We start from the raw sequence: 20,975 nt of genomic DNA on the forward strand, positions 1-20,975 counted from the left end.
GTTCATTGATGGCATGCTCAATTTCTTTTTCTGAGATGGGGTTATTTAGTTGGGGGAATATTTTTAATTCGTGGTCATTTTGAACTTGAAAATCAATAACACCTACAATTATTTCAACACACAGAAGGGGTTATATATGAATCTATATAGTTTGCTTTAACAAAGATTATATAATACATGCAACATATTAGTTTAAAGACTGTCTTGCTTTCCCTGTGTGCTTCTGAACTTTCCTCTGTTCCACTATGTGCACTAAAAAATAAAAGCATCCAACTCAATGAGATTATGGAGTGTGGTCTTTGGTTGAAAGGGACACCTTCTAGAGAAGTCAACAATTCTTCCCCCATCTCTTTTGAGAAGACAGAAGGAACTCCTCTGATTGGCCCTTTCTCTGACTGGCAGCCTTCAAGGTGAATGTCAAATAAATCAGGAGCTCTTCTGCTTTACTCCCAATTATAAAAATGTAAGCAATTATTATTAATTTAGAAAGTTAGAACCTGAAGAGACTTGAGAACACAGATTGTTAGAGGTAGAAGGGGGCTGAGAGAACCTTTCATCCAATCCTTACAGTCATAACATGCAGAAAGGTTACATCATTTGCCATAGGTCACACAGTGAGTCAGTGGTAGGTTCAGGTCTCCTGGTTCCCAGCCCGTTGTATTTTCTATTTTTTGCATGTAGTCTTTAATATAGACATACTTTGAATGGAGGAGGGTCTAGTGTGTCTGTGCATCTTGTTATGTACCTTGCTTTTTTCATGCTTGGAATAACCCAAACTCTTTGCCTTCGCTGGTTACTTAGGGTGATTCCCATTACTGTTCTCTAGGATGCAGATATCTGCAACAATGTACCTCTCATGCTATCTTGCCCCCTGCAAATAACAGGCATAAATTTCAAGTCAACCTTGCCCAGTTCCCTGTTAGCATAGAGCCAAGTGCTTTCCAGAAGGCACAAGTCTTCTCCATAATCTTGTCATGGCTGACTTCATCTCCTGTTTTCTCAGGGTGTAAATCATGGGGTTCAAGAGAGGAGAGATGAAAGTGAATGAGACAGAGATGACCCGGTCAGAGGGGAAGGCAGGAATGGCCTAGCATACACATAGATGCAGGGCACAGAATGCAGGGTGACCACAGTGATGTGGGAGGAGCAGGTGGAGATGGCTTTCTTCTTGCCCTCTCCTGTGTGAGACCTCAGCATCACCATGATCACTATGTAGGACACGATGAGTAGAAAAAACCAAAGTATGGTGAGGAATCCATTGTTGGAGATCATAAGGAGCTCCAGAACAAAGGTATCAGTGCTGGCAAGTTTGAGGACTTGGGGGATATCACAGTAGAAACTATTAATGATATTGGGCCCAGAGAAAGGGAGTGGGAGCAACAGAGAGATCTGTACAATGGAATGTATGAAGCCCCCCACCCAAGAGGCTGCCAAGAGCCCAAGGCACCTTGCTTCACTCATGACACTCACATAATGAAGGGGCTTTGAGATGGCCAAATAACGGTCAAAAGCCATTATAGAAAGAGAAAAAACATCAACCCCACCAAGGAGGTGGAAGGAAAACATCTGTGTAATACAGCCATTGAAAGAAATGGCCTTTTTCTCAGATAAAAGATCTAGCAAAACCTTTGGAGCAGTGATAGAGGAGAAGCAAATGTCTGCAACAGATAGATTTCGAAGCAGGAAGTACATAGGTATGTGGAGGCGAGGTTCACAGGTCACAGTGAGCATGATAAGAAGATTACCTAGCAGAGTTGCTACATATACCAGGAATAATAAAAGAAATAAGATGATGCTCAAAGTTAGAGAGTGGGTAAACCTCACAAAACAAATTCCTTCACCCTGGTGTGATTTCCCATCTCCATTAGCTCATGTTTCCTCTTCCTTGGCCACCTTGGGAAAAAGAATCAAATGATAAAGAATACACATATTTACTCAGATATCCCCCTCCTTCAGTTATACCCACCATCTGCCGCTTTCACTCCAACTTATGTGCTGCTGAATGAAGCTAGGGATAATTACAAAATAATACTGACTGGACCCACTATAAATTTGTATGATGTAATCTGAATTAGACTCTCACGGATGCAAACAATTTTTTATAAATCTCCCTAAATGCTTCACTATCCTCCCCATCGCATGTGCATTCCCAAATGTTTTCAAATCTCAAACCTCCCATAGCTTTCCTCACCTCACCCTCTTTGCTGAAAACCTTGCCTCATATTTCACTTTCTCAAATGATTCCATTCACCAAGAACTCTCTCTTTTCTGCTCTCCCTCATCTCACATCACTCAGATGCCTCCTTAATCCCTATCTCATATAATGAAGTGGTGCTTCCCTTGACAAGGCAAACCCTTCTATGTGCTCAAGTAAGCCTTTCCACCTGACTTATCCAGCAAATTGTCCGCCCTATCATCCCCACTGTCACTTATCTTCCCTCTCTCCATCTACTGGAGCCCAGTAGTGACTGGCTACTTCTATAGTGCCTAAAAACATAATGAGGTTTCCCAGTTCAGTTGTCACATACATGTCTCCCTCAATCTCAGAAAATCCTCACTTTCTCAAGCTAGCCTGCTATATGTTATCCTATATCTCTTCTCCCTTTTTTGGCTAAACTCATGGAGAAGGCAATCTACAATAGGGTCCTCATGTTTGCTTCTTAATTCTCTACAATGTGGTTTCCAACCTCATTCCACTGAAGCTGCTCTTTTCAAAGTTGCCAGTGATCTCTTAATTGCCAAACCTGCTGGCCTTTTATCAGTCCTCACTCTTCTTTCCTTCTCTGCAGCCTTTGATACTGTCAATCACTGTCTTCTTCTTGTTACTCTCTTTTCTTAGGTTTGTATGGTGCTGCTCTCTCCTGATCCTCCTCCTACCTGATTGCTACTTCTCATTGTCCTTTGTTGCATCTTCATCTGGGTATTGCCCACTAGTCATGGGTGTCCTTTGAGGCTCTGTCTTGGGCCTTTTTCTTATTTCTCTAGACTATGTCTCTTGCTGATTTCTTGAGCTCCCATGGATTCGCTTATCTTCTTTCTACAGATGATTCTCAGATTTCTTTATTGAACCCTAACATATGTCCTAATCCTTAATCTCACATCTTTAAGTGCCTACTGGACAGCTGAAACAGGATGTCCCATTAACATCTTAAATTCAAAATGTCCAAAGTAGAACTCCCCATTTTGTCCCAAATCTTCCCCTCTTCTTAACTTCCTTCTTGCTGTTGAGATTGGAACCACTGTCCCAGTTACTGAGGCTCTCAACGTAGGGGTAGTCCTTAATGACTCACTTTCTCACCCCTACATTTTTTTGTCATTTGTGAAATCCCATTGATTTTAGCTGTGCACAATCTCTTATATATGTCTCCTTTTCTTCTCTGTCACTGCCACCACCCCTGTGTAGGCCCTCATCACCTCAATTATACACTACTGTGAGAGCCTTCTAGAGTGTCTTCCTGTCTCAAGTCTGTCCCCACTCCAATCCACCCTCCATTCATCTGTCAAAGTGACTCTAAAGGAAGAAGATTCCACAGCTGAGGAGGTGGAAGTAGTTTATTCTAAGGATATAGAACCCTTTGGGACCAGGGATTGAGGAAGCAGAGTGTAGTTCACATGCAGAAGGTAGACAATAGTTTAATTGAACCATGAAGTTTTATTAATCAAAATTATTTAAATGTTCATTCCTTCATTCAAAAATCATAGTATTAAATTCCTACAGTGTGCCAGGCACGATGTCTCACTTTGTACTAGGCACTAGGAATCCAAAAAAGTCCTGAAGGAAGTGACATCCTACTGGGGGAAAACATAAATGGCAATGGGTAAATTGAATTGAAAAATATGAAAATATATAATTCTAAAAATATAATATCTTAATAATGTATAATGATGAAAATAGTAATAAATAATAGAAATAATAATAAAAATAAACAATATATAAATATAAATAAAATGAATCCAAAATAATTTTTTTGATGGACATTAATAATCAAGGAGAGTAGGAGAATTCTCGTCAGTAGGAGAATCCTGGACATTCTGCTGAAAGTTTTCCTGCATCTGCCCAGTTAACAAGAGCAAAATCTCTCCTCTTTCTTTTCTCTTTGTTTCTCTGTAACAGCTGGATCCTTTGGGGACCACCAGAGGTCCCCAGAAAGCTAAGCACCCTCAGTCCTTGACACTTAGAGATTATTAGTTCCCTTGTCCTTGCCCAGACATTTAGGAAACCATTCCATTACTTTGAGTGACCTTTCCTTTGTATCAAACCTATCCAGGGTCTGCGTCCTACAGTACCTCTCTACTATCTCTAGTGTGCTCTTGGCGTTCAATGAATAGCTCATTACATGGAGCCTAGGGGTGGAGACGGTTCCATTTGTGCCTTTGTGCTTGATTCCATACAAAGCCCTCAGCCTTTCCATTCCCAGGATAATCTGATCCTCGATTGTGGCTGGTTATGCTTGTTCTCATTTCCTCTGTCTTCTCCTTCCCCCTCTTCCCTTTCTTTTCTCTTTTTCTCCTTCTTCTTCCTCATTTTGCTCTTGCTCCTTCCATTTTCTCACTCCCTCTCATTCTTTCTTCCATCCCCTTCCTCTTCTTCCTTGTTTCTCCCTTTTCCTTCCTCCCTCCTCTTCATCTCTGTCATATAACTGGCATTCTTGCCATCACCTTCATCTTCCATTGTAATTTCCTTCCCCTTCTTTTATCCTTCTCCTTCTCCTCTTCTACCTTTCTTATCCATGTGACATTTTCAAGTTTCCATATTGATTTTACCTTCATAACAACTCCGTAAGGGAGATTATAATAAGTACTGATGGACTCGTTTTTCAAATGCGGAAACTGAGATGATAGATATTAAGGGACTTCCTCTCAGCCAGCATCGAGAAGACAGAAACTTTTACTCAAAGGTCAATTAGCTTCTTAATAACTAAACTAGGGTTGGGGAGAATCTGTGGCCTCCAGGCCACATGTGTCCCTCTTAGGTCTTTAATTGCGGCCCTTTGACTGAATCCAAACTTAACAGAACAAATCCCCTTAATAAAAGGATTTGTTCTGTAAAACTTGGACTCAGTCAAAAGGCTGAGCCCAAGGACCTAAAAGGACACATGTGACCTCGAGGGCACAGCTTCCCCACCCTTGGACTAAACTACAACTAGAACCTAGAAACCTTGGTGCTTGATGCACTACTCCTTTCCCTGTGCCTTATTTCCAGACTATATGTTGGAGGTCAGCCTCATATAAACACAAGAAATGAAGCCCTCCCTGGAAGGATGTGGAGGGGGCTGTATTCCTTCTGGACAAACTTTACAACTTTGTTTCATGCAATACAGACACATTAGTACATACCCAAGTTTTTAGCTGGTAAATCAAGGCAATAGATGAAAAGAGGCCCTTATGGCCTACTCTGCCAATGGGTTAACATTCTCCAGCTAAATTCCTGGATTCCATTACATTCATATTATGCCCCCAGAATACAAGCCCTGGCCCGTCCTTCCAAGTAGAATGGCTTCTAGTAAGGTCTTGTTGATAGACTGTGTCTCTCATCCAAGCCCCCATAACACTAGCCTAGCCACGTTTGTAGAAGTTCATCACCTTCCTGGCTACGTAGGTAATTCATTTTAGAGCTGAACAAGTGTCATAGACCATTTGCTAACTCACAGAGGGGTTGTTGTTTCTATGGAGGGAATTCCCCCACCAATGAAAGTAGGGATCCTTTAATTACTGAAGCATGTGTGTGTATGTATGTTTGTATGTATTTATATGAGGCAGCTAGATGGCTCAGTGGATAGTGTTCTAGACCTGGAGGCAGAAGGTTGTTGTTCAGTTGCTTTCATTTGTGTTTGACTGTTCATGACCCTACTTGCGGTTCTCTTGGCAAAGATACTGGAATGGCTTGCTATTTGCTTCTCCAGGTTATTTTACAGATAAGGAAACTGAGGCACAGAGTTAAGTGATGAAGATGAGTCTTCTTGACTCCAGTCCTGGCACTCTATCTCTTGTGCCCCTACAAAGTCAGGAATACTTGTGTTCAAATTTGGCCACAGACACTCACTACTATGACCCTGGCTAAGTCATTTAACACTGTGTGCTTCATTTTCCTCATTTGTAAAATGAGTTGGAGAAGGAAATGGCAAACCCCTCCAGTATCTTTGCCAAGAAAACACATATAGAGTCATGAAGAATTGAGAATGACTGAGCCAAACCAACAAAGTGTGTGTGTATTTGTGTGTATATACACACGTACAAACATAACTGTACATCTATTTCCGAATCTTTCACAAGTCTTTCAGTCATTCAGATAACCATTTCCAGGGGTCCCAGCCCTGGAAACTACTCACGGTTGGCTGCCACACTGGCACTCTTCCCAGACTGGTAGGAAGCTGCTAACCCTTCTGCTGTTCAGTTCTTCTGAGCCAGGAGCGGAGGACTTCCACAGAGCACAGTGCCATGATGTAAGAAAGGACACTAAGCAATTAGAGGATGCAGGTAGCATCCCTAGTGTTCCACTGGGCAGAGCTGGGACTGGGCGTAGGGCTGCTCAGCAGGCTCTTAGGGCTTGGTACACAGGGGACCTAACAAGGGACACTTTTTAATGACTTTTTAGAAACAGAGAAATTAGTGCCAAGAAATTCTGCTCAGTAGCCCATGGTGGGATTTATTTTGTGATAAATCACATTGCTTGGATTTCAGTGAAGGCTCGATTTTTCCTAGTTGGCTAGGAACGCATAATGGGACAATATTGAACTGCTGACATTTGTAAAAACATTGATATTATGTTAAAATTGTAGGCTCTAGAGCTGGAAGGGACATGTAACATCATCTCATCTAAGCCACACCTGAGTCTACTGTATAACTTGGCTCTAAATCCTCACCCAGCTTCACTTAATGACTTGGTGATGGGGAATTCACTTCCTATTGAGGCAGGCTAGTACACTTCTAGATAGCTCTAAGGGTTAGGATATTTTTCCTTATTTGGAGCCAAAATATTTTCCTCTTCAACTTCACCGTATCATTCCTAGTGCGTTATATGGGACCAAGGAGAACCAATCTAATTCCTTTCCCATATGGCAGCCTTTCGAATACTGGAAAAGGGCTTTTCTGCTTACCCCAACTCTTTTCTTCTATTGGCTACATGTTCTCACAATTTCTAATTTATTCTAATTGAAATTCATTATTATATTTAAATTCTTCTAGTTAATTCTAATTTAAACATTCTCACTATTCTAATTTTTTGGGGGGAATGCTTTTTATTTGTTGTCATTTTATACTTGAAAAACAAGAACACCTACAATTATTTCAACAGACAGAAGGGGATTGTATATGAAACTGTATATTTTGCTTTTTGAAAAACATATAATAAATGCAACAAATTAGTTTTAAAACTGTGCTGCTTCCTCTGTGTCCTTCTGAACTTTCCTCTGTTCTATTATGTGCATTAAAAATAAAAGGATCTAATGATCTTCCCTCCCTTCCCCTCCTCTCCCCTTCCCTCCTCTCACCTACCCTCTCCTCCCTTCCCCTCTCCTCCCCTTCCTTTCCCTTCCCTTTCTTTTCCCTTTTCTCCTTTTTCTTTGGTATCGCAATTGCCAGTACCCCCTCTTTTCAAAATGCCCTGTGCCCCAAATTCAAAAAAGGAAACAAACCTTGCAACAAGCAAGCATAGTTGCCCTGCTGACTTTACTATGTTTCCATATCAAATGTTTTGCATGTGTGTGTGTATTTATTCAATCTTCCTTTGCCCAGTGCTGTGAAGAGTTAGGTTTACAAGGTGGCTGTTCCTTTGATCCCTTCTTCCATTCTCTTCTCATTGGAAATAGTAAATACATCCTTTTCCTTCTTGCTTTTTTCCCTAAGAAATTATTTTCCTCACCAAGATGACTGAGACAGAAGAAGTACATCCCCACATCTTCTTTTCGTCTTGGCTTCCTCCATGACCTAAGATATTAAGTTTCTGAAGAATTACTTCTTTCTTTTCCCCCTCTTTAAATAGAAACTCTCCATTCCTTTGTTTGCCTGGCAGATTTACGAAAAAAAGGGAGAATTTAATACCAGAGATCGAGAGCATTATGGGATATAAAATTGATAACTTTGGATACATTAAATTAAAAAGATTTTACACAAACAAGACCATACATCCAAGATTGGAAGGAAAGGAGAAAACTGGGAAAAATTTTATCACAGCGAATTTCTGTGATGAAGGCCTCATCTCTCAAATAAAAGAGAACTGAGTCAAATTTTTAAGGAATCAATGCCCAGTTGATGAATGATTAAAGGATCTAAACAGGCAGTTTTCAGATGAAGAAATCAAAGCTATCTATAGTCATACAAAAAATGTTCTAAATCATTACTGATTAGAGAAATGCAAGTTAAAACAACTCTAAGATATCTCCTCATGCCTATCAGATTGGCTAACATGACAGATAAGGAAAATGATAAATGCTGGAAGGGATGTGGGAAAATTGGGACATTAATACACTGTTGGTGACATTGTGAACTGATGCAACTGTTCTGGAGAGTAATTTGGACCTATGTCCAAAGGGGCATAAGATTGTGTATACCTTTTGGCCCAGCAATAACGCTACTAGGTCTGTATCCGAAAGAATTTTTTTTAAAAAAGAAGAGAAACTATATGTACAAAAATATTTTAGCAGCTCTTTTTGTGGTGGCCAAAATTGGAAATTAAGGGGGTGCCCATTAATTGGGAAATAGCTAAGAAGTTTTGGTATATAATTGTGATGGAATACTGTTGTGCCCTAAGAATTGATGAGTAGGGTGATTTCAGAAAAACCTGGAAAGACTTTTATGAACTAATAGAAATGGAACAAACAGAACTAGGAGAACAACGTACACAATAATAGCAGTTTTGTATAATGATCAACTGTGAATGCCATGATCAAAAGCAATTCTGAAGGGCTCGTCATGAAAAATGTTATCCACCTCCGAAAGAAACAAGTGATGGAATTTGAATACACATCAAATCTTATGGCTTTTTTAAAAAACTTTTTCATTTTTTGTCTGTTTTCTTTCAAAACAAGATTAATATGGAAATATATTTTACATAACTGCACATGTGTAAACTTTATAAAATTGCTTGCCTTCTCAATAAGGCATTTGGGAAGAAGGGTGAAAGAGAATTTGGAACTCAAAATTGTAAAAAAATGAAGGTTTAAATTGTTTTTGCCTGTAATTAAAATATTAAAATTAACAAAAAAGCAAAACTTCATTCTTGCAATTTTTTTTTGTTCAGTTGAGTCTGACTTGTTTTTTTTTTTACCTCATTTGGGCTTTTCTTGCCAAAGATACTAGCATGTTATGCCATTTCCTTCTCAGCTCATTTTATAGTTGAGGAAACTGAGGCAAACAGGGCTAAGTGACTTGCCCAGCATCACAGAGTTGTTAAGTGTCTAAGGCCAGATTTGATCTCAGGAAGATGGGTCTTATTAACTCTAGGTCCAGTACTCTCTCCACTATATCACCTAGCTGCCTCACTTTATTCTTGCATAGCTCTTTCCATTTTCTCGAATGTATTTTCTAGATGTCTCTTGACTCCTGTGTTTGCATTTCAAAATTTCTATTCAGCTGTAGTTTTTATCAGGAATATAATAAACTAAGAGTCCATTTGAAGTTTAAATTGATAATCCTGCCTTTAGTTATTGGCTTTAAACCTTTATCTTTGTCCTTTTGGAATGGAAAATTCCAAGATCTCTTGAGTCCATTATGGTGGTAGCATTCAAGTCTTCTGAGATCGAGATTACAATTCCTTGGTATCTGAACTATTTCTTTGTGGCTGCTGCAGTATTTTTTCTTTGACTTGGATGCTGTGGGTTTTGGCCATGATGTGCCTGGGTGTTCTCCTTTGGGGATTTTTTCAGAAAGTGATCAGAAGATTCTTTTATTTTCACATAGCATTCTCATTCATGGTTTTCTCTTGGGATTTCTTGAAATCCTGTATGTATGACTTTAAAAAATCATGATTTTCAGCAGTCTAATGATTTTGAGATCATCTCTCCTTGTACTCTTTTCTAGAAAAGTATTTTGTATGAGTTAGATACTTTATATTTCCTTCTATTTTTATTACCTTTTGATTTTATTCCAATCTTTCATCTTTTCTCATGGAGTCATTAATTTCTGCTTATTCCACTCAAATTTTAGGGGATTCATCTACTTGGGTAGGCTTAATACCTTTGGTTTTAAGTGGTGTATTCTCCTTTGATTATGTTTTCTCCAGAGTTCTTCTTTCATTTTTTATTTCTTGATTCATTTTTTCCAGGTATTTTTGTAGACCTTGGGACCAAGATTCCCGCACCTCCCCCCCCCCCCAATTTAGTACTTCTGTTTATAGACGTTGTAGAATTAGTCTGTTCTGAGTTTGACTTGGGCATCTCTGGACCCATGATATTAAAAAGGTTTTGTACAAATAAAACCAACATAGCCAAGACTGGAAGGAAAGCAAAAAATTTGGAAAACAAATTTATAGACAGTTTTTCAGATAAAGGCTTCATACCTCAAATATATAGAGAATTTTGTCAAATTTATAAGAATACAAATAATTCCTCAATGATAAACAGTCAAAAGATACAAAGAGGCAGTTTTTGGAAGAAGAAATCAAGGCTATACATATATATATATATTATATAAAACCATATGAAAAATGTCCTAAATCATTATTGATTAGAGAAATGAAAATTAAAACAACTTTAAGATACCATCTTACACCTATCAGACTGCTAAAATGATAGAATGGGAAAATAATAAATATTGGAGGCGATGTGGAAAAATTGGGACACCAATTCACTGTTGGTGGAAGTGTGTACTCATTCAACCATTTTGGAGAGCAAAAATTATGCCCAAAGAGTTATAAGACTGTGTATGATCTTTGACCCAGCAATACTACTCTTAGGTCTGCTGCTGAAGATGAATGGGGAAAAGGAAAAGAAACTCTATCTTCTAAAATATTTATAGCACGCTTTTTTGTAGTGACAAAGAATTGGAAATTGAGGGTATGCCCATCAACTGGGGAATGGCTTTATAAGTTGTAGTATATGATTATGATAGAATACAACTGTGTTATAAGAAATGATGAGCAGACTGATGTGAAGAAAACATGGAAAGACTTGCATGATGTAATCAAGAGTAAGGACACCAGAGAAAGAGAAAGAGGGAAGGAAGAAGAGAGAAAAGGGGAGAGAGATAGATAAAGACAGAAAGAGGAAGGGAGAGAGAAAGAATACTGGAGTGAAAGAAAGTGGGAGAGAGGTAGGGAGAAAGCGTATGGGGGAGAGAGAGAGATAGAGAGAGAGAGAGAGAGAGAGAGAGAGAGAGAGAGAGAGAGAGAGAGAGAGATGAGTAAAACCAGGAGAATACTACATACAGTCAGAGCAATATTATTTGAAGAGTAAATGTGAATGACTAAGACATTTGAGTTTTATGAATATTCAAATCAGCTACAAAGGACCTATGATGGAAGATGCTATCTACCTCTAGAGAAAGAAGTGATACATGGAGGTATATTTTGTAAGGTTTAATATACATATCTGTGTCAAATATTGGTCTTCTCTAGTGTGAGGTTAAGAGGGAGTGAGTGAGGGAGAGAGCTTGGAACTCAAAATGTAACAAAAAGATAAATAAACAAATAAAATACAAAAAGAACTCCTGAATTCAAGTGATTCATTCAACCTTCCCAGTAGTAGGGACCACAAGATGTACTGTGACACTTGGCTCCTTATCTGTGGAATGAAGGGGACCGACTAAAATTATCTCTGAGATTTCTTCCAGCTTAAAATGTATGATTCAAAGTTCACCCTTCTCTCCTAGTATTCCCTTCCATCTCTAAATCTGTTATCCTATGGTCCTGGGTGAGCCTAGACAAGACTTAGATTATAGAATGTTAGATTTGGAAGAGCACATGGACCACAGAGTTCTAGATGTTGGAGGAAAGTTAGAACATAGAATGTTGGAACCAGCAAAGATCTTAGCAAAGAGAACTCTAGAACATAACAGCTGAAAGGAACCTTAGAATATAGCATATAGGATCATAGGAGCCTTAACTTGGAACTGGATGCAAGCTTGTCTAACTCCTTTGGTTTATAGTGAGGCACTGAGGCCAATAGAGGTTGAGTTACTTGCTCAGGGCCACACAGCTAATAAACGTCTGAGACAGAATTTGAATCCTGGTCTTTCTGACTCCAAGTCCAGTGCTCCATCCTCTGCAATATCATAGAACATTAAGAGTGGTGGGATGTGTTGGTAAATATTTAGCATCTGCCTCTGAAGAAAAAAAAGGACTCACACCACTTTAAAATTTCATCTGAAGTGTCCCTTTCAAAATGCAGTGTGGTACATATGGGCTAATGATGGCTTGGCATAGAAGAGCTAGAGGAGAGTTTAGAGACCTTCTAATGCAGCTCCTTCTGTTTTGGCTTATTGCATTTGCAGATGACACAAGACTAGGAGGGACAGCTTAGATATAATAGTAGCAGCAGCAGCAATAACTAAAATTTAGAAGGTGCTTCCTATGTGCCAGGAGGCACTATGCTAAGTGCTCTCTAATTATTATCTCATTTAATCCATAGAAGAACCTTGGGAGGTAAGTGCTATTATTATCCCTGTTTTATAGATGAAGAAAAAGGCAAATAGGGGTTGAGTGACTGCAAGCATAAGTGGTTTTTGAGGATCCATGGCCATGACAGTCCCTTGTTCCCAGGTGTTAGATATAAGTTCTATGGTTTACATCTTCACCATGACCTATGTAGATTGTAAGGGCCAGGTGTCACCTGTTTAGATTTTAAAGGTTAGGACCTTGGAGTGGTGGAGTATAAGTAGAAAGCAGGTGGGCACTGGTCAGTGAGTGTTGAAATGCACAAGCTAGGATGCTGTGTGTGCCTTGGTGGGCCCCCATCAAGGCTTGGGGGGAATCTGTGTTTGCCTCAACTGGGCCCCATTGAGGTTTAAGGGGATTTAGGGGAATGCACAAGTTGCCTGTCTTCACTGGCCCCATGGAGATGTAAGGGGAGTTGCCCTCCTTATCACTGGCCCCTTTGAGAAGGGTGATTAGGGAATGCTGTAGGAGTTGGTGCTCAGCAGCCCTTATGAGAAGGTTGGATAGAATAAAGTCTGCGTTGTTTAATTGTTGGCCGCTTTGAAGCTGTCTTTCCTTTACAAAAGAAGATCAGAGAACCTGTGCTAGCAGGCCATCCTTTGCTAATACAGCGACTTGCTCAGAGTCACGTAGCTAGTAAGTGTATGAGGTTGGATTTGAACTCAGCTCTTCCTAACTCCAGGCCTAAGGATCCAAAGAGATCCTGATATTGACCATTCAGAACATAAGCTGAAATTGGGTGAAAAGTTAACTTCATATGTGCAAGGTTGGGGAGAGAGCTAGATATCAGTTCATCTGAAAAAGATTGGGGAGGAGAGGAGGGAAACTTTGATCTCAATATGAGTCAACAATATGACATGAGAGCAAAAAAAAGCCAATGGCTCTTAGGTTAATTCAGGGAGACACAGTGTCCAAGACCAGGGCCAGCCTGTCCTGATCAGACTTCCCCTTAGTCCTAGGCACCATATTTTAGGAAGTATGTTGATAAGCTAGCAAGTGTCCAGTGGTGGACAACCAGGATGGCAAAGAGGTTGGATGGGTGGGGGGACACTAAGATTACCTTCATTCTGAGATTCCTTGATTTTGATAATGATAGAACATGAACATGACATTTGAACTTGGTGTTAGGAGAGGGTTTGAGTGCCGTCTCTTATGTTTACTATGTGTATGGTCTTGGACAACTGGAAATTGGGAAGAAGCAAATTTAGATTTAATGTAAAGAAAAGTTTCCTAATGATCAGGGAAGGGATTCTTAAGAGGACTCTGCAGGTCCTAAATATCATGGGGATCTGTGAATTGGAACTTTTAATATCTTGAGAATTGTATTTCAATATAATTGGTTTCCTTTGTAATTCTATGTTAGTTATTTAATGCCTTCATAAATTTTACTTTGAGCAGAGGTCTACAGGTTTCACCAGTCTGATGAAGAGGTCAAGGACACACAAAAAGGTTAAGAATTCTGAATGAGAGATATCCTATAGAGGACTGATCTGCTTGGGGAGCTAGTGGTTTTCCCTCTTGAAAGTCTTCAAGCAAAGGCTGGGTGCATAGGTATACTGTTGAGGGTATTCTGGTTTGAGTACTGGTTAGATTAGATGACCTTTAGGGTTCAAATCAACTCTGAAATTCTGTTATCCCATGCCTTCGAAACTGTTTAACTTCTCTGAGAGTAAGTTTTCTCATTTTTAAAAGAGGATGATCATAGTAACTGGAGTGCTTACCTCATAGGATTATTGTCAGATGTGTTTAAGTGCTTGGTTGTAGTATTAATTTGATCAAAGATCTTCACTACCCATTCAATAGGGTTCAGGTGGGCCTAGGTGGGAAGGCCTGATTATATCTTTGTTTGTTAGTAGGCCTCAAGCCCTCACTTACTAGCTGATAAACCAAAGCAAGCATGAAGCCCTCAGGCCCCTAAGGGGAATTGCTAAGACCAGAGCCAATGGTATATGTGCTGAGTTCTAGTCAATCAGATGATGTTGAGTTCTGTATAAAAAGAGAGCACAGAATGGGGAGCAGTAGAACTGGGAGTTGCAGAACTGGGAGCAGCAGAACTGGGAGCAGCAGGACTGGGAACTGAGACCTGGGAGCAGTGGAATGGAGAGCGGCAGTATTCAGAAGCAGAGAGCCAGCATCGAGAGACTGAACAGTGGAGCATGCTGAACAAGAGAGAGTATCAAAGATCAAGGAACTCGGAGTCAGCAGAGCTGCAGGAGAGAGTGCTGAGCAGAGAGTTAGGATTCATGAGTAATCTTTTTAGAGGAAGGCACTAGCATTGAGGGGAAGCTACAGTATGACTTAGTTCTTTGCTATAATATTTTGTTATAATTTCCTTGGTACTACCATGAGGTGGGCTTATCGGTTTTGGAATATTATTGATACAATATCAAATTGGGGTCATTGGTCCTTGAATCTGATCCTCTGGGGTCTAAACAAATGTTATACTTCCTCTGCCTTCTACCTAGAGAATTTCTTATACTTCACCATTCTGAACTCTTGGGCATGTCCATGGCCCTCTCTGAGGTCATGAATTTTGCCTTACTGCTATATTGGTAAATCTTATGGTGCTATATCATAATGGTACATTGATCCAGAGAGCCCTCCATCTAAGTGATCAACTCAATGAGATTATAGAGTGTGGTCTTTGGTTGAAAGGGACTCCTTCTAGGGAAGTCAACAATTCCTCCCCCACCTCTGTTGAGAAGACACAAGGAACTCCTCTGATTGGCCCTTTCTCTGGTTTCCTTCAAAGTGATTGTCAAATAAATCAGGAGCTTTTCTGCTTAACTCCCAATTATATAAATGTAAGCAATTATTATTAATGTAGAAAGTTAGAGCCTGAAGGGATTTGAGAACACAGAATGTTAAAGGTGGAAGGGAGCTGAGAGAACTTTTCAACCAATCCCTACGGTCATAACATACAGAAAGGTTGCATCATTTGGCTTAGGTCACACAGTGAGTCTGGTGGTAGGTTCAGGTCTCCTGGTTCCCAGGCCATTGTCTTTTCAATTTTTTATATGTAGTCTTTAATATAGATATTCTTTGAATGGAGGAAGGTCTAGTGTGTCTGTGCATCTTGTTATGTATCTTGCTTTTTCATGCTGGGAATAACCCAAACTCTTTGCCTTCACTGGTTACTTAGGGTGATTCCCATCACTGTTCTCTAGGATGCAGATATCTGTAAGAATGTACCCCTCATGCTATCTTGCCCCAAGCAAATAATGGGCATAAAGTTCAAGTCAACCTTGCCCAGTTCCCTGTTAGCAAAGAATCAATTCCTTTGTAAAAGGTACAAGTCTTCTCTGTAATTTTCTCATGGCTGACTTCATCTCCTGGTTTCTCAGGGTATAAATCAGGGGGTTCAAGAGAGGGGAGATGACAGTGAAGGTGACAGAGATGACCCGGTCAGAGGGAAGTGCAGTAAAGGGCCTAGCATATACATAGATGCAGGGCACAAAATGCAGGGTGACCACAGTGATGTGAGAGGAGCAGGTGGAGATGGCTTTCTTCTTGCCCTCTCCTGTGTGAGACCTCAACATCACCATGATTACTGTGTAGGACACAATGAGTAGAAAGAACCAAACTGTGGCAAGGAACCCATTGTTGGAGATCATAAGGAGCTCCAGAACAAAGGTATCAGTGCTGGCAAGTTTGAGGACTTGGGGGATGTCACAGTAGAAACTATCAATGATATTGGGCCCAGAGAAAGGGAGTGGGAGCAACAGAGAGATCTGTACAATGGAATGTATGAAGCCCCCCACCCAAGAGGCTGCCAAGAGCCCAAGGCACCTCCCTTTATTCATGAGGGTCACATAGTGAAGGGGCTTTGAGATGGCCAAATAACGATCAAAAGCCATTACAGAAAGAGAAAAAATATCAACCCCACCAAGGAGGTGGAAGAAAAACATTTGTGTAATACATCCATTGAAAGAAATGGCCTTTCTTTCAGCTAAGAGATCTACCAAAACCTTTGGAGCAGTGATGGAAGAGAAGCAAATGTCCACAATAGATAGATTTCGGAGCAGGAAGTACATAGGTATGTGGAGGCGAGGTTCACAGGTCACAGTGAGCATGATAAGAAGATTACCTAGCAGAGTTGTTACATATACCAGGAATAATAAAAGAAATAAGATGATGCTCAGCCTCGGAGAACGGGTAAGCCCCACAAAAATAAATTCCTTCACCCTGGTGTGATTTCCCATCTCCATTAGCTCATGTTTCCTCTTCCTTGGCCACCTTGGGAAAAAGAATTAAATGATAAAGTATGTACCCATTTACTCAGATATCCCCCTACTTCAGTTATACCTACCATCTGCTACTTTTACTCCTATTCGTGTGCTGCTGAATGAAGGTTGAGAAAATCATAAAACAATACTGACTGGACCCACTATAAATTTATAAGACATAATCTGAATTGGACTTTCACAGAGGCAAAGCAGTCCTTTACAAAGCTCCCTAAACCCACAGGTACAAAAATATTTATAGCAGCTCTTTTTGTGGTGTCCAAGAACTGAAAATTGAGGGGATGCCCATCCATTGGGGAATGGCCGAACAATGGCTGAATGTAATGGAATACTATTGTGCTATAAGAAATGAGGAGCAGATGGGCTTCATAAGAATTGATGAACAGTCAGACTTCAGAAAAACCTTGAAAGACTTACATTTACTGATGCTGAGTGAAGTGAGCAGAACGAGAACATGTACACAGTAACAGCCACAATGTGAGATGAGTGACTTTCATGGACTTAGCTCTTCTCAGCAATGAAAGGACCTAAAGCAATTCCAAACTCATGATGGAAAATATCATCCACATGCAGAAAAAGAACTATGGAGTCTGAATGCAGAGCGAAGCAGATTGTTTTGTTTCATTTTTCTTTCTCATAATTACTCCCATTCATTCTAATTCTTCTATGCAATATGACAAATGTGAAAATATCCTTAATAGGAATGTATATTATGTAGAGCCTATAACATATTGCCTGCCATCTTGGGGAAGGGGAGGGGAGGGGAGGGAGAGAGAGAAAATTTAAAACTTATGGAAGTGAATGTTGAAAACCAAAAATAAATAAATCCACTTAATAAAAAAATAAAAACCTCCCTGAATGATTTACTATCCTCCCAACCACATGCACTTTCCCAAACCTTTTCAAATCTCAAACCTCCCATAGCTTTCTTCCCCTGTCTTCTCCATTGAGAACCTTGCCTCGTATTTCACTTTTTCATATGATGCCATTCACCAAGAGCTCTCTCTTCTTCCCTTTCCTTGTCTCACATCACTCAGATGCCTCCTTAATCCCTATCTCATGTAATGAAGTCGTGCTTCCCCTTAACAAGGCAAACCCTTCTATGTGCTCAAGTAAGCCCTTCCACAATGACTTATCCAGCAAATTGTCCTCCGTATCATCCCCACTCTCACTTATCTTCCCTCTCTCCATGTACTGGAGCCCAGTAGTAACTGGTTACTTCTCTAGTGCCTAAAAACATGATGAGAAGGTTTCCCAGTACAGTTGTTACATACATCTCTCTCTCATTGTCAGAAAATCCTCACTTGCTCAAGCCACGCTGTTATATGTTATCCTATGTCTCTCCTCCCTTTTTTGGCTAAACTCATTGAGAAGGCAATCTACAGTAGGGTTCTCTACTTGTTTTCCTCATGCCTACTTCTTAACTCTCTAGGGACTGGCTTCCAACCTCATTCCACTGAAGCTGCTCTTCTCAAAGTTACCAGTCATCTCACCAAATCTGCTGGCCTTTTATCAGTCCTCATTCTTAACTTCTCTGCAGCCTTTGGTACTGTCAATCACTGTCTTCTTCTTGTTACTGTCTTTTCTTAGGTTTTTATGATGCTGTTCTCTCCTGAGCCTCCTCCTACCTGATTGCTACTTCTCATTCTTCTTTGTTGCATCTTCATCTAGGTATTGCCCGCTAATCATGGGTTTCCCTTAAGGCTCTGTCTTGGGCCTTTTTCTCATTTCTCTAGACTTTGTCTCTTGGTGATTTCATCAGCTCCCATGGATTCAATTATCATGCGTCTGCAGATGATTCTTGGATTTATTTATTCTACCCTAACATCTGTCCTATTCTTTAATCTCACATCTCCAAGTGCTTGCTGGACAGCTCAAACATGATGTCACAAAAACATTTCAAATTCAAAATGTCCAAAATGGAACTCATTATTTTGCCCCAAATGATCCCCTCTTTCTAACTTCCTTCTTGCTGTTGAGGGTGGAACCATTGTCCCAGTCACTGAGTCTCTCAAGGTATGGGTAATCCTCATCACCTCACTTTCTCACCCCTAAATTTTTTTATTTGCTAAATCCTATTGAGTTTAGCTTTGCACCATCTCTTATATATGTCTCCTTTTCTTCTCTGCTACTGCCACCACCCTTGTGTAGGCCCTTATCACTTCAATTACACACTACTGTGATAGCCTTCTAGAGGGTCTGCCTTTCTCAAGTCTGTCCCCACTCTGATCTACCTTTCATTCATATTTCAAAGTGTCTTTAAAGGAAGAAGATTCCACAGCTGAAGAGGTGGAAGTAGTTTATTCTAAGGATATAGAACCCCTTGGGACCAAGGACAGAAGGAAGCAGAGTGTAGTTCACATGCAGAAAGCAGACAGTAGTTTAATTGAACCATGAGGTTTTATTAACCAAAATTATTTGAAATATTCATTCCTTCATTCAGCAATTTTATCATTAAGTTCTTACAGTGTGCCAGGCACTATGTTTTACTTTGTACTAGGCACCAGGGATGCAAAAAAGTCCTGAAGGAAGTGACATCCTACTGGGGGAAAACATGAATGTCAATCAGTAAATTGAATTGAAAAATATGAAAATATAAAAATCTAAAAAATATAATATCTAATTAATATATAATAATGGAAATAATAAAGAGAAATAACAATAAAAATAAACAATACATAAATACAAATTAAATCCAAAATATTTTTTTTGGTAGACACTAATAATCAAGCGGAGTTAATTAATGCCTCATGCCTCTTGAGCTGAGTCTTGAAGGAAGCTGGGGATTAAAAGAGGTGGAGGTGAGAAGAGAACCTTTTCCAAGCATGGCAGAGAAAGACACATGTGTGGGAGGTGGAATGTTGTATACAGGGGAACAACAGCACACTGGCCAGTTTTCCTAGAACAGGTGTTGAGTCATTTTGGTTGTGTTTGACTCTCTGTAACCCCATTTGGGGTTATCTTAGCAAAGACACTGGACTGGTTCACCATTTCCTTCTCCAGCTCATTTTACAGACAAGGAGCTGAGGCAAACAGGATTAAGTGACTTGAGTAGGGCCACACAGCTAGTAAGTATCTGAGGCAGAATTTGAACTCTGGCCCTTCAGACTACGGGGCAGGCACTCTTTCCAATGGATCACCACACTGCCCTGCAGGGTACACCAGATTATGAAGGGTTTTACATGCCAAAAAGAGGATTTTGTATTTTTTGCAGAAGTGACAGCCAGAAGTTGGTTTTAGGATTTAGCTTGCAAGTTTGTTGGGGACACAGACTGGCTGGATTTGCACTTTGTGTCCCCAACACATGACGTATTGTAGCAGCTTAATAACTGCTCCATGATTCATTGACCAATTAGTTAAAAGTGGAGCTGCCCAGGGTCTCCTGGGATCAGAACACTTCCATTCTAAACTCTTTCCCATTCATCCTTCATTTCTTGTCTTGTATACTAAGGACAGATGTTGATGACCATGCCCCAGAAGTGCTGTGTTGCCCTGAATCTCCATCACAATAATCAGTTCTGTTCAGCTGGCTGCACTTAGACAGATGGGTTTCAGGAAGAATGTCAATTGGAAGAATTTGGAACTCACTCTGGGTTAACCAAGGAACTTAGTCTATTAACCCACTCCATTCCCCATCCATGAAGAAACTACACAAGCACACACTCCTACATACCCACTCACATGCATACACATACACATACTCACATACAGACAGGCACAATTCTCCTTGAGCATAGTGCACACAATTCTGTCTAGTCTCAGTTTCTGACTGATGCTACTTTGTATTTTCAGTTGGGGGAACTTGGAGGAGGTTGGTGGTGGGGCTGTGGGATGAGAGCTTTGGTTGGAAGTGGGATTGTGACTGAAAGAAAAGGAATAAAATCAAGGATTGGTATGGAGGCTTTGAAACGCTTTACCCTCTTCCTCCTCAGGCTTTCTCCGACCCATCCTTTCCCTTGATTGTACCTTCAAGCAGAGGGATTCAATTTAATTCAATCCAGTAAGTATTTACTGAGTGCCTAGAGCACAACTGTAGGGTATTCAGTGACCTACCTTTCACAGTTGGGTCTAAACCTGGGAACGTTTAGAGATCAGGAGGCTTTTTCCTCAAGCTGTCAATAGCAGAATCCTGGACATTTTGC

The 20,975-nt window shown here is 40.2% G+C and overlaps 1 pseudogene; it reads right to left on the bottom strand.

Annotated features, from left to right (window-relative positions):
- Positions 1–919: 919 nt before the first annotated feature.
- LOC118855113 lies at positions 920–16,791 on the bottom strand (annotated as a pseudogene).
- Between the last annotated feature and the right edge of the window lie 4,184 nt (positions 16,792–20,975).

This window comes from Trichosurus vulpecula, chromosome 6 (assembly GCF_011100635.1).
Source record: "Trichosurus vulpecula isolate mTriVul1 chromosome 6, mTriVul1.pri, whole genome shotgun sequence".
Lineage (NCBI taxonomy): Eukaryota > Metazoa > Chordata > Mammalia > Diprotodontia > Phalangeridae > Trichosurus > Trichosurus vulpecula.